Source organism: Colletes latitarsis, unplaced genomic scaffold, assembly GCF_051014445.1.
Source record: "Colletes latitarsis isolate SP2378_abdomen unplaced genomic scaffold, iyColLati1 scaffold0044, whole genome shotgun sequence".
NCBI lineage: Eukaryota > Metazoa > Arthropoda > Insecta > Hymenoptera > Colletidae > Colletes > Colletes latitarsis.
The window spans coordinates 35,001-50,000 of NW_027488394.1; positions in this window are offsets into that span (position 1 = coordinate 35,001).

Genomic DNA, 15,000 nt, shown 5'->3' on the forward strand with positions numbered 1-15,000 from the left:
CTTTCGTTCGAAAGACTTGAGAGCCACCTCTTCCTCTCTTGTGTTATAATATTATATATGTATAGAGAGGGTACCACCAAAAACCCTCTCCTTCGTTTAGTTTCTTTCACTTTTCCGAGAGCTCCCCAAACTCTCGTTTATTTAATTTAATTTCATTTTTCGAGAGAGCGACCACCAACTAACTCTCTTATATTTGCTTTTTCTCGACAGAGCCACCACCAACTAACTCTCTTATATTTGCTTTTTCTCGACAGAGTCACCACCAACTCTCTCTCGTTTATATTTGCTTTTTCTCGACAGAGAAACCACCAACTCTCTCGTTTATATTTGCTTTTTCTCGACAGAGTCACCACCAAACTCTCTCGTTTCGTATTTTACTTCACAACAGAACATTATTGTATAATGGTATCCCACAACGACAAAGTACGTAGAGCTGCGCTCATGCTGAACATCTCGGGCACTTATTCACGCTGGGCATCGATCGTGGAAGCACGTATTGCCAGGCCCGAAGACTAAGCATTCATGCTGGACAAAAACGAGAAAGCGCGTATGTGCTGGTCGAGAAAGCACGTATTCGGCGCCGTACTGTTATGTCGAGGTCAGACACCTGTATTTCATTCTTTGCTCACTTTCCAGAGTACGAACCGTAGTTCCATACAATTTTTGCCTTTTAAGCTACGCTCCGTAGAGTGTAGTGCCAGTTTATGGTTTTCACAAAATTTTCAATCGCTCGGACTGAAGAGTTGATGCTCGGATAGTACGAGTATACATATTTTAAACGTATACAAGTCACCAACGTCACTCGAGACGCTTATACCACTTCAAGAGCCATTCGGTCAAAGACACCGACTCGTGGCAATGCAGTGTGGAGAAAGTCTGGAACGAGCACGATACAGAACAGTCAGGATGAAATCCCGAGGAGCGACGACTGCTTCTCAACCGAGGTCGAAGAATAGCCGTACGCTCGACGCTGCCCCGACCGACTCGACCGGACCGTCGCTTCTCTTATAGGTACCGAGGCGCCCGCCGGAACGCCGGCGACGCACGGGCTTACGCACGGCCGCTTATGGGGGGAACCGCGCGACCCAACCGCCCGCCCGAACGGCCTGTTATAACTTAGAGCGAAAACCAACACCTGTAATTTCCTTAATAATTGAGCTAGGGCAAAAAAAAAAAACGCTATCTTGTAGGAAAAAAGCAGGGGAACACGATGCCGTCGTTAAAAATATAGATTGCCGTGCTCGTTTTCGAGAAAAAAATGAAAAAATGGTCAAAATCGTCGCAGAACAAAAACTCGACACGCTATCTTGTAGGCAAAAATTAGACGAATTCAAAACCGTAGTTAAAAATATCGGTCGTCGCGCTAGTTTTCGAGAAAAAAACAAAAACGTTCAAAAAATTCGAGATAAAAAAAAAAAAACCAGCCTACCAGATAGAAAAAATTACACTGAACAAATATCATATAGGTCAAAATATGTGTTAGCGTACTAGTTTTCGAGATATAGACGAAAAACCGTCGCCGCCGATCGGTACGTCGGTCGATGCGAAAGCACCGCGCGACCGAGCGCCCGCCTAAAAGACCAGTTCGAACATACCGAAAAATCAAGAAACCGTAACTTCCTTAATAATTGAGCTAGGACAAAAAATCGACACGCTATCTTGCAGGAAAAAATCCGGGGAACACGATGGCGTCGTCAAAAGTGCAGGTCGTCGAGCTCGTTTTCGAGAAAAAAAAAAAAAAATTCTCAAAATTCGACAAAAAAATAAAACGATCAGTGGACCGTGTAGAGAATATAAAACTGCATAAGAATCGTATAGACGAAAATTGGCGTTCACGTGCTCGTTTTTGTGGAAAAAATTAAAAAAGCTCTCAAACTTCGAGATAAAAAAAAAAAAAACCATCTACCAGGTAGCCAACGGTAAACGGTACAAGTATCGTACGGGCGAAAATGAGCGTTACCGTGCTCGTTTTCGAGTTATTGACGAAAAACAGCCTGGAGCGATCGCTCCGGCGGTCGACGCGCGAAAGTTTCTAAGTCCGCTCTGCTCCGAAACACCGCTCCGGCGTCAAAAATCGTCGTAGGACAAAAAATAGACACGCTATCTTGCAGGAAAAAATCCGGGGAACACGATGGCGTCGTCAAAAGTGCAGGTCGTCGAGCTAGTTTTCGAGAAAAAAAAAAAAAAATTCTCAAAACTCGACAAAAAAATAAAACGATCAGTGGACCGTGTAGAGAATCTAAAACTGCATAAGAATCGTATAGACCAAAATTGGCGTTCACGTGCTCGTTTTTGAGAAAAAAGTTAAAAAAGCTCTCAAAATTCGAGATAAAAAAAAAACAAACCATCTGCCAGGTAGCCAACGGTAAACGGTACAAGTATCGTACGGGCGAAAACGAGCGTTACCGTGCTCGTTTTCGAGTTATTGACGAAAAACAGCCTGGAGCGATCGGTCCGGCGGTCGACGCGCGAAAGTTTCTAAGTCCGCTCTGCTCCGAATCATCGCTCCGGCGTCAAAAATCGTCGTAGGACAAAAAATCGCCACCCTATCTTGCAGGAAAAAATCCGGGGAACACGATGGCGTCGTCAAAAGTGCAGGTCGTCGAGCTCGTTTTCGAAAAAAAAAAAAAAAATTCTCAAAATTCGACAAAAAAATAAAACGAACAGTGGACCGTGTAGAGAATATAAAACTGCATAAGAATCGTATAGACGAAAATTGGCGTTCACGTGCTCGTTTTTGTGGAAAAAATTAAAAAAGCTCTCAAACTTCGAGATAAAAAAAAAAAGAACCATCTACCAGGTAGCCAACGGTAAACGGTACAAGTATCGTACGGGCGAAAATGAGCGTTACCGTGCTCGTTTTCGAGTTATTGACGAAAAACAGCCTGGAGCGATCGCTCCGGCGGTCGACGCGCTAAAGTTTCTAAGTCCGCTCTGCTCCGAACCACCGCTCCGGCGTCAAAAATCGTCGTAGGACAAAAAATAGACACGCTATCTTGCAGGAAAAAATCCGGGGAACACGATGGCGTCGTCAAAAGTGCAGGTCGTCGAGCTCGTTTTCGAGAAAAAAAAAAAAAAATTCTCAAAATTCGACAAAAAAATAAAACGATCAGTGGACCGTGTAGACAATATAAAACTGCATAAGAATCGTATAGACGAAAATTGGCGTTCACGTGCTCGTTTTTGTGGAAAAAATTAAAAAAGCTCTCAAACTTCGAGATAAAAAAAAAAAAAACCGTCTACCAGGTAGCCAACGGTAAACGGTACAAGTATCGTACGGGCGAAAATGAGCGTTACCGTGCTCGTTTTCGAGTTATTGACGAAAAACAGCCTGGAGCGATCGCTCCGGCGGTCGACGCGCGAAAGTTTCTAAGTCCGCTCTGCTCCGAAACACCGCTCCGGCGTCAAAAATCGTCGTAGGACAAAAAATAGACACGCTATCTTGCAGGAAAAAATCCGGGGAACACGATGGCGTCGTCAAAAGTGCAGGTCGTCGAGCTAGTTTTCGAGAAAAAAAAAAAAAAATTCTCAAAACTCGACAAAAAAATAAAACGATCAGTGGACCGTGTAGAGAATCTAAAACTGCATAAGAATCGTATAGACCAAAATTGGCGTTCACGTGCTCGTTTTTGAGAAAAAAGTTAAAAAAGCTCTCAAAATTCGAGATAAAAAAAAAACAAACCATCTGCCAGGTAGCCAACGGTAAACGGTACAAGTATCGTACGGGCGAAAACGAGCGTTACCGTGCTCGTTTTCGAGTTATTGACGAAAAACAGCCTGGAGCGATCGGTCCGGCGGTCGACGCGCGAAAGTTTCTAAGTCCGCTCTGCTCCGAATCATCGCTCCGGCGTCAAAAATCGTCGTAGGACAAAAAATCGCCACCCTATCTTGCAGGAAAAAATCCGGGGAACACGATGGCGTCGTCAAAAGTGCAGGTCGTCGAGCTCGTTTTCGAAAAAAAAAAAAAAAATTCTCAAAATTCGACAAAAAAATAAAACGAACAGTGGACCGTGTAGAGAATATAAAACTGCATAAGAATCGTATAGACGAAAATTGGCGTTCACGTGCTCGTTTTTGTGGAAAAAATTAAAAAAGCTCTCAAACTTCGAGATAAAAAAAAAAAGAACCATCTACCAGGTAGCCAACGGTAAACGGTACAAGTATCGTACGGGCGAAAATGAGCGTTACCGTGCTCGTTTTCGAGTTATTGACGAAAAACAGCCTGGAGCGATCGCTCCGGCGGTCGACGCGCTAAAGTTTCTAAGTCCGCTCTGCTCCGAAACACCGCTCCGGCGTCAAAAATCGTCGTAGGACAAAAAATAGACACGCTATCTTGCAGGAAAAAATCCGGGGAACACGATGGCGTCGTCAAAAGTGCAGGTCGTCGAGCTCGTTTTCGAGAAAAAAAAAAAAAAATTCTCAAAATTCGACAAAAAAATAAAACGATCAGTGGACCGTGTAGACAATATAAAACTGCATAAGAATCGTATAGACGAAAATTGGCGTTCACGTGCTCGTTTTTGTGGAAAAAATTAAAAAAGCTCTCAAACTTCGAGATAAAAAAAAAAAAAACCGTCTACCAGGTAGCCAACGGTAAACGGTACAAGTATCGTACGGGCGAAAATGAGCGTTACCGTGCTCGTTTTCGAGTTATTGACGAAAAACAGCCTGGAGCGATCGCTCCGGCGGTCGACGCGCGAAAGTTTCTAAGTCCGCTCTGCTCCGAAACACCGCTCCGGCGTCAAAAATCGTCGTAGGACAAAAAATAGACACGCTATCTTGCAGGAAAAAATCCGGGGAACACGATGGCGTCGTCAAAAGTGCAGGTCGTCGAGCTAGTTTTCGAGAAAAAAAAAAAAAAATTCTCAAAACTCGACAAAAAAATAAAACGATCAGTGGACCGTGTAGAGAATCTAAAACTGCATAAGAATCGTATAGACCAAAATTGGCGTTCACGTGCTCGTTTTTGAGAAAAAAGTTAAAAAAGCTCTCAAAATTCGAGATAAAAAAAAAACAAACCATCTGCCAGGTAGCCAACGGTAAACGGTACAAGTATCGTACGGGCGAAAACGAGCGTTACCGTGCTCGTTTTCGAGTTATTGACGAAAAACAGCCTGGAGCGATCGGTCCGGCGGTCGACGCGCGAAAGTTTCTAAGTCCGCTCTGCTCCGAATCATCGCTCCGGCGTCAAAAATCGTCGTAGGACAAAAAATCGCCACCCTATCTTGCAGGAAAAAATCCGGGGAACACGATGGCGTCGTCAAAAGTGCAGGTCGTCGAGCTCGTTTTCGAAAAAAAAAAAAAAAATTCTCAAAATTCGACAAAAAAATAAAACGAACAGTGGACCGTGTAGAGAATATAAAACTGCATAAGAATCGTATAGACGAAAATTGGCGTTCACGTGCTCGTTTTTGTGGAAAAAATTAAAAAAGCTCTCAAACTTCGAGATAAAAAAAAAAAGAACCATCTACCAGGTAGCCAACGGTAAACGGTACAAGTATCGTACGGGCGAAAATGAGCGTTACCGTGCTCGTTTTCGAGTTATTGACGAAAAACAGCCTGGAGCGATCGCTCCGGCGGTCGACGCGCTAAAGTTTCTAAGTCCGCTCTGCTCCGAAACACCGCTCCGGCGTCAAAAATCGTCGTAGGACAAAAAATAGACACGCTATCTTGCAGGAAAAAATCCGGGGAACACGATGGCGTCGTCAAAAGTGCAGGTCGTCGAGCTCGTTTTCGAGAAAAAAAAAAAAAAATTCTCAAAATTCGACAAAAAAATAAAACGATCAGTGGACCGTGTAGACAATATAAAACTGCATAAGAATCGTATAGACGAAAATTGGCGTTCACGTGCTCGTTTTTGTGGAAAAAATTAAAAAAGCTCTCAAACTTCGAGATAAAAAAAAAAAAAACCGTCTACCAGGTAGCCAACGGTAAACGGTACAAGTATCGTACGGGCGAAAACGAGCGTTACCGTGCTCGTTTTCGAGTTATTGACGAAAAACAGCCTGGAGCGATCGGTCCGGCGGTCGACGCGCGAAAGTTTCTAAGTCCGCTCTGCTCCGAATCATCGCTCCGGCGTCAAAAATCGTCGTAGGACAAAAAATCGCCACCCTATCTTGCAGGAAAAAATCCGGGGAACACGATGGCGTCGTCAAAAGTGCAGGTCGTCGAGCTCGTTTTCGAGAAAAAAAAAAAAAAATTCTCAAAATTCGACAAAAAAATAAAACGATCACTGGACCGTGTAGAGAATATAAAACTGCATAAGAATCGTATAGACGAAAATTGGCGTTCACGTGCTCGTTTTTGTTGAAAAAATTAAAAAAGCTCTCAAACTTCGAGATAAAAAAAAAAAAAACCATCTACCAGGTAGCCAACGGTAAACGGTACAAGTATCGTACGGGCGAAAATGAGCGTTACCGTGCTCGTTTTCGAGTTATTGACGAAAAACAGCCTGGAGCGATCGCTCCGGCGGTCGACGCGCGAAAGTTTCTAAGTCCGCTCTGCTCCGAAACACCGCTCCGGCGTCAAAAATCGTCGTAGGACAAAAAATCGCCACCCTATCTTGCAGGAAAAAATCCGGGGAACACGATGGCGTCGTCAAAAGTGCAGGTCGTCGAGCTCGTTTTCGAGAAAAAAAAAAAAAAATTCTCAAAATTCGACAAAAAAATAAAACGATCATTGGACCGTGTAGAGAATCTAAAACTGCATAAGAATCGTACAGACGAAAATTGGCGTTCACGTGCTCGTTTTTGTGGAAAAAATTAAAAAAGCTCTCAAACTTCGAGATAAAAAAAAAAAAAACCATCTACCAGGTAGCCAACGGTAAACGGTACAAGTATCGTACGGGCGAAAACGAGCGTTACCGTGCTCGTTTTCGAGTTATTGACGAAAAACAGCCTGGAGCGATCGGTCCGGCGGTCGACGCGCGAAAGTTTCTAAGTCCGCTCTGCTCCGAATCATCGCTCCGGCGTCAAAAATCGTCGTAGGACAAAAAATAGACACGCTATCTTGCAGGAAAAAATCCGGGGAACACGATGGCGTCGTCAAAAGTGCAGGTCGTCGAGCTCGTTTTCGAGAAAAAAAAAAAAAAATTCTCAAAATTCGACAAAAAAATAAAACGATCAGTGGACCGTGTAGAGAATATAAAACTGCATAAGAATCGTATAGACGAAAATTGGCGTTCACGTGCTCGTTTTTGTGGAAAAAATTAAAAAAGCTCTCAAACTTCGAGATAAAAAAAAAAAAAACCATCTACCAGGTAGCCAACGGTAAACGGTACAAGTATCGTACGGGCGAAAATGAGCGTTACCGTGCTCGTTTTCGAGTTATTGACGAAAAACAGCCTGGAGCGATCGCTCCGGCGGTCGACGCGCGAAAGTTTTCAAGTCCGCTCTGCTCCGAAACACCGCTCCGGCGTCAAAAATCGTCGTAGGACAAAAAATAGACACGCTATCTTGCAGGAAAATATCCGGGGAACACGATGGCGTCGTCAAAAGTGCAGGTCGTCGAGCTCGTTTTCGAGAAAAAAAAAAAAAAATTCTCAAAATTCGACAAAAAAATAAAACGATCATTGGACCGTGTAGAGAATCTAAAACTGCATAAGAATCGTATAGACCAAAATTGGCCTTAACGTGCTGGTTTTCGAGTTATTGACGATAAGCCGGTATATATATGTCCGAGATAAAAAAAAAGATAGGGACAGTGGGAATCTCCTATACTATCACGGGCGTGTATTCTCCTACTAGTTTGATGGTTGTTGTTGCATAAACCAGCGACTGTTTGGCCCGCCGTTTAACCGCGCGGTTTAAAATTGCAACACAATGTTGGTGTCGCTCCGGGGTGAAAAAATGGAAAAACGACATACTTTACGCATAGGGGCGGCTGATCTTAACATATTTTGTCATGTCACCACCCCAGTGACTCTAAGACGGATTTTGCCGTCGCACGTTTTTTTATTAAAAAGTTATTAGTATATAAAAGATTTCGTTAAGCAAAAAGACACGAATATGGGAGTAGGACAAAAAATCGCCAGCCTATCTTGCAGGAAAAAATCCGGGGAACACGATGGCGTCGTCAAAAGTGCAGGTCGTCGAGCTAGTTTTCGAGAAAAAAAAAAAAAAATTCTCAAAACTCGACAAAAAAATAAAACGATCAGTGGACCGTGTAGAGAATCTAAAACTGCATAAGAATCGTATAGACCAAAATTGGCGTTCACGTGCTCGTTTTTGAGAAAAAAGTTAAAAAAGCTCTCAAAATTCGAGATAAAAAAAAAACAAACCATCTGCCAGGTAGCCAACGGTAAACGGTACAAGTATCGTACGGGCGAAAACGAGCGTTACCGTGCTCGTTTTCGAGTTATTGACGAAAAACAGCCTGGAGCGATCGGTCCGGCGGTCGACGCGCGAAAGTTTCTAAGTCCGCTCTGCTCCGAATCATCGCTCCGGCGTCAAAAATCGTCGTAGGACAAAAAATCGCCACCCTATCTTGCAGGAAAAAATCCGGGGAACACGATGGCGTCGTCAAAAGTGCAGGTCGTCGAGCTCGTTTTCGAGAAAAAAAAAAAAAAATTCTCAAAATTCGACAAAAAAATAAAACGAACAGTGGACCGTGTAGAGAATATAAAACTGCATAAGAATCGTATAGACGAAAATTGGCGTTCACGTGCTCGTTTTTGTGGAAAAAATTAAAAAAGCTCTCAAACTTCGAGATAAAAAAAAAAAGAACCATCTACCAGGTAGCCAACGGTAAACGGTACAAGTATCGTACGGGCGAAAATGAGCGTTACCGTGCTCGTTTTCGAGTTATTGACGAAAAACAGCCTGGAGCGATCGCTCCGGCGGTCGACGCGCTAAAGTTTCTAAGTCCGCTCTGCTCCGAAACACCGCTCCGGCGTCAAAAATCGTCGTAGGACAAAAAATAGACACGCTATCTTGCAGGAAAAAATCCGGGGAACACGATGGCGTCGTCAAAAGTGCAGGTCGTCGAGCTCGTTTTCGAGAAAAAAAAAAAAAAATTCTCAAAATTCGACAAAAAAATAAAACGATCAGTGGACCGTGTAGACAATATAAAACTGCATAAGAATCGTATAGACGAAAATTGGCGTTCACGTGCTCGTTTTTGTGGAAAAAATTAAAAAAGCTCTCAAACTTCGAGATAAAAAAAAAAAAAACCGTCTACCAGGTAGCCAACGGTAAACGGTACAAGTATCGTACGGGCGAAAACGAGCGTTACCGTGCTCGTTTTCGAGTTATTGACGAAAAACAGCCTGGAGCGATCGGTCCGGCGGTCGACGCGCGAAAGTTTCTAAGTCCGCTCTGCTCCGAATCATCGCTCCGGCGTCAAAAATCGTCGTAGGACAAAAAATCGCCACCCTATCTTGCAGGAAAAAATCCGGGGAACACGATGGCGTCGTCAAAAGTGCAGGTCGTCGAGCTCGTTTTCGAGAAAAAAAAAAAAAAATTCTCAAAATTCGACAAAAAAATAAAACGATCAGTGGACCGTGTAGAGAATATAAAACTGCATAAGAATCGTATAGACGAAAATTGGCGTTCACGTGCTCGTTTTTGTTGAAAAAATTAAAAAAGCTCTCAAACTTCGAGATAAAAAAAAAAAAAACCATCTACCAGGTAGCCAACGGTAAACGGTACAAGTATCGTACGGGCGAAAATGAGCGTTACCGTGCTCGTTTTCGAGTTATTGACGAAAAACAGCCTGGAGCGATCGCTCCGGCGGTCGACGCGCGAAAGTTTCTAAGTCCGCTCTGCTCCGAATCATCGCTCCGGCGTCAAAAATCGTCGTAGGACAAAAAATAGACACGCTATCTTGCAGGAAAAAATCCGGGGAACACGATGGCGTCGTCAAAAGTGCAGGTCGTCGAGCTCGTTTTCGAGAAAAAAAAAAAAAAATTCTGAAAATTCGACAAAAAAATAAAACGATCAGTGGACCGTGTAGAGAATATAAAACTGCATAAGAATCGTATAGACGAAAATTGGCGTTCACGTGCTCGTTTTTGTGGAAAAAATTAAAAAAGCTCTCAAACTTCGAGATAAAAAAAAAAAAAACCATCTACCAGGTAGCCAACGGTAAACGGTACAAGTATCATACGGGCGAAAATGAGCGTTACCGTGCTCGTTTTCGAGTTATTGACGAAAAACAGCCTGGAGCGATCGCTCCGGCGGTCGACGCGCGAAAGTTTCTAAGTCCGCTCTGCTCCGAAACACCGCTCCGGCGTCAAAAATCGTCGTAGGACAAAAAATAGACACGCTATCTTGCAGGAAAAAATCCGGGGAACACGATGGCGTCGTCAAAAGTGCAGGTCGTCGAGCTCGTTTTCGAGAAAAAAAAAAAAAAATTCTCAAAATTCGACAAAAAAATAAAACGATCACTGGACCGTGTAGAGAATATAAAACTGCATAAGAATCGTATAGACGAAAATTGGCGTTCACGTGCTCGTTTTTGAGAAAAAAGTTAAAAAAGCTCTCAAAATTCGAGATAAAAAAAAAACAAACCATCTGCCAGGTAGCCAACGGTAAACGGTACAAGTATCGTACGGGCGAAAACGAGCGTTACCGTGCTCGTTTTCGAGTTATTGACGAAAAACAGCCTGGAGCGATCGGTCCGGCGGTCGACGCGCGAAAGTTTCTAAGTCCGCTCTGCTCCGAATCATCGCTCCGGCGTCAAAAATCGTCGTAGGACAAAAAATCGCCACCCTATCTTGCAGGAAAAAATCCGGGGAACACGATGGCGTCGTCAAAAGTGCAGGTCGTCGAGCTCGTTTTCGAGAAAAAAAAAAAAAAATTCTCAAAATTCGACAAAAAAATAAAACGATCATTGGACCGTGTAGAGAATCTAAAACTGCATAAGAATCGTATAGACCAAAATTGGCCTTAACGTGCTGGTTTTCGAGTTATTGACGATAAGCCGGTATATATATGTCCGAGATAAAAAAAAAGATAGGGACAGTGGGAATCTCCTATACTATCACGGGCGTGTATTCTCCTACTAGTTTGATGGTTGCTGTTGCATAAACCACCGACTGTTTGGCCCGCCGTTTAACCGCGCAGTTTAAAATTGCAACACAATGTTGGTGTCGCTCCGGATCGAAAAAATGGAAAAACGACATACTTTACGCATAGGGGCGGCTGATCTTAACATATTTTGTCAATGTCATCTTCCCAGTGACCCTAGGAAGGAGTTTGCCGTTGCACGTTTTCCTATTAAAAAGTAATTAGTGTACAAAAATTTTCGTGAAGCAAAAAACAAGAATGTGAAAGTACGTTCCATGAGCATTACGGTGAATAAAACAGAAATTAAAAATTCCCGAGGGGTTGAACAGCATCATATTGAATTCGTTTTGCTGACTGGGGTCTGCGCCCCCCAGACCCCCGCTACACTAGCCCAGACCAAACCCACTTTGTAATAGTGGTATCATATTAAATTGAACAGCATCGTACTTAATTCGTTTTGCTGAATGGGGGGCTGCGCCCCCCAAACCCCCGCTACACTAGCCCAGACCTAACCCATTTTGTAATAGCGGTATCAAATTAAATTGAACAGCATCGTACTAAATTCGTTTTGCTGACTGGGGGGCTGCGCCCCCCAGACCCCCGCAACACTAGCCCGGACCTAACCCACTTTGTAATAGCGGTATCATATTAAATTGAACAGCATCGTACTAAATTCGTTTTGCTGAATGGGGGGCTGCGCCCCCCAAACCCCCGCTACACTAGCCCAGACCTAACCCATTTTGTAATAGCGGTATCAAATTAAATTGAACAGCATCATATTGAATTCGTTTTGCTGACTGGGGTCTGCGCCCCCCAGACCCCCGCTACAATAGCCCAGACCTAACCCACTTTGTAATAGTGGTATCATATTAAATTGAACAGCATCGTACTTAATTCGTTTTGCTGAATGGGGGGCTGCGCCCCCCAAACCCCCGCTACACTAGCCCAGACCTAACCCATTTTGTAATAGCGGTATCAAATTAAATTGAACAGCATCGTACTAAATTCGTTTTGCTGACAGGGGTCTGCGCCCCCCAGACCCCCGCTACACTAGCCCAGACCTAACCCCCTTTGTAATAGCGGTATCATATTAAATTGAACAGCATCATATTGAATTCGTTTTGCTGACTGGGGTCTGCGCGCCCCAGACCCCCGCAACACTAGCCCGGACCTAACCCACTTTGTAATAGCGGTATCACATTAAATTGAACAGCATCGTACTAAATTCGTTTTGCTGAATGGGGGGCTGCGCCCCCCAAACCCCCGCTACACTAGCCCAGACCTAACCCATTTTGTAATAGCGGTATCAAACTAAATTGAACAGCATCATATTGAATTCGTTTTGCCGACTGGGGTCTGCGCCCCCCAGACCCCCGCTACAATAGCCCAGACCTAACCCACTTTGTAATAGTGGTATCATATTAAATTGAACAGCATCGTACTTAATTCGTTTTGCTGAATGGGGGGCTGCGCCCCCCAAACCCCCGCTACACTAGCCCAGACCTAACCCATTTTGTAATAGCGGTATCAAATTAAATTGAACAGCATCGTACTAAATTCGTTTTGCTGACAGGGGTCTGCGCCCCCCAGACCCCCGCTACACTAGCCCAGACCTAACCCCCTTTGTAATAGCGGTATCATATTAAATTGAACAGCATCATGTTGAATTCGTTTTGCTGACTGGGGTCTGCGCGCCCCAGACCCCCGCAACACTAGCCCGGACCTAACCCACTTTGTAATAGCGGTATCATATTAAATTGAACAGCATCGTACTAAATTCGTTTTGCTGAATGGGGGGCTGCGCCCCCCAAACCCCCGCTACACTAGCCCAGACCTAACCCATTTTGTAATAGCGGTATCAAATTAAATTGAACAGCATCATATTGAATTCGTTTTGCTGACTGGGGTCTGCGCCCCCCAGACCCCCGCTACACTAGCCCAGACCTAACCCACTTTGTAATAGTGGTATCATATTAAATTGAACAGCATCGTACATAATTCGTTTTGCTGAATGGGGGGCTGCGCCCCCCAAACCCCCGCTACACTAGCCCAGACCTAACCCATTTTGTAATAGCTGTATCAAATTAAATTGAACAGCATCATATTGAATTCGTTTTGCTGACAGGGGTCTGCGCCCCCCAGACCCCCGCTACACTAGCCCAGACCTAACCCACTTTGTAATAGTGGTATCATATTAAATTGAACAGCATCGTACATAATTCGTTTTGCTGAATGGGGGGCTGCGCCCCCCAAACCCCCGCTACACTAGCCCAGACCTAACCCATTTTGTAATAGCGGTATCAAATTAAATTGAACAGCATCGTACTAAATTCGTTTTGCTGACAGGGGTCTGCGCCCCCCAAACCCCCGCTACACTAGCCCAGACCTAACCCATTTTGTAATAGCGGTATCAAATTAAATTGAACAGCATCATATTGAATTCGTTTTGCTGACTGGGGTCTGCGCCCCCCAAACCCCCGCTACACCAGCCCAGACCTAACCCATTTTGTAATAGCGGTATCAAATTAAATTGAGCAGCATCATATTGAATTCGTTTTGCTGACAGGGGTCTGCGCCCCCCAGTCCCCCGCTACACTAGCCCAGACCTAACCCCCTTTGTAATAGCGGTATCATATTAAATTGAACAGCATCATATTGAATTCGTTTTGCTGACTGGGGTCTGCGCGCCCCAAACCCCCGCAACACTGGCCCAGACCTAGCCCATTTTGTAATGACTGTATTGGAACTGCGTTAGGGCTAGTTTAGAATTGGTTAGGTGAAGTAATGCGGAGAGCAGTTTCGCCTGCGTCCCGGGATGCTTGTTGGCATGAGTGGTGTCTGAATGAGTAAAGACGGATGAGACACTTGTGGGGTATGGTGAGTCAGATTCTCAAACTACCCATATATTCTTCTGAGGCATGGGTGCCTATCCAAGGATCTCCTTCGGTATCTAAAACAGAAATAAAAAAAAAAAAACAAAAAAAAAAAAAAAAAAAAACAAAAAAAAAAAAAAAAAATGAATATGGACTGTGTTAGGACTGAATTGGATAAGGTCTGGGTTACGTCTCGGTTAGGTCTGAGTTAGGACTGGTTTAAGACTGGGTTAGGACTGGGTTAGGACTGGGTTAGGACTGGGTTAGGTCTGGGTTAGGTCTGGGTTATTTCTGGGTTAGGTCTGGGTTAGGTCTGGGTTAGGTCTGGGTTAGGTCTGGGTTAGGACTGGATTAGGTCTGGGTTAGGACTGGGTTAGTACTGGGTTAGGACTGGGTTAGGTCTGGGTTAGGTCTGGGTTATTTCTGGGTTAGGTCTGGGTTAGGTCTGGGTTAGGTCTGGGTTAGGGCTGGGTTAGGTCTGGGTTAGGTCTGGGTCAGGTCTGGGGTATTTCTGGGTTAGGACTGGGTTAGGTCTGGGTTAGGTCTGGGTTATTTCTGGGTTAGGTCTGGGTTAGGTCTGGGTTAGGTCTGGGTTAGGTCTGGGTTAGGTCTGGGTTAGGTCTGGGTTAGGACTGGGTTAGTACTGGGTTAGGACTGGGTTAGGTCTGGGTTAGGTCTGGGTTATTTCTGGGTTAGGTCTGGGTTAGGTCTGGGTTAGGTCTGGGTTAGGATTGGGTTAGGTCTGGTTTAGGACTGGGTTAGGTCTAGGTTAGGACTGGGTTAGGTCTGGGTTAGGTCTGGGTTAGGACTGGGTTAGGTCTGGGTTAGGACTGGGTTAGTACTGGGTTAGGACTGGGTTAGGTCTGGGTTAGGTCTGGGTTATTTCTGGGTTAGGTCTGGGTTAGGTCTGGGTTAGGTCTGGGTTAGGGCTGGGTTAGGTCTGGGTTAGGTCTGGGTCAGGTCTGGGGTATTTCTGGGTTAGGACTGGGTTAGGTCTGGGTTAGGTCTGGGTTATTTCTGGGTTAGGTCTGGGTTAGGTCTGGGTTAGGTCTGGGTTAGGTCTGGGTTAGGTCTGGGTTAGGTCTGGGTTAGGACTGGGTTAGTACTGGGTTAGGACTGGG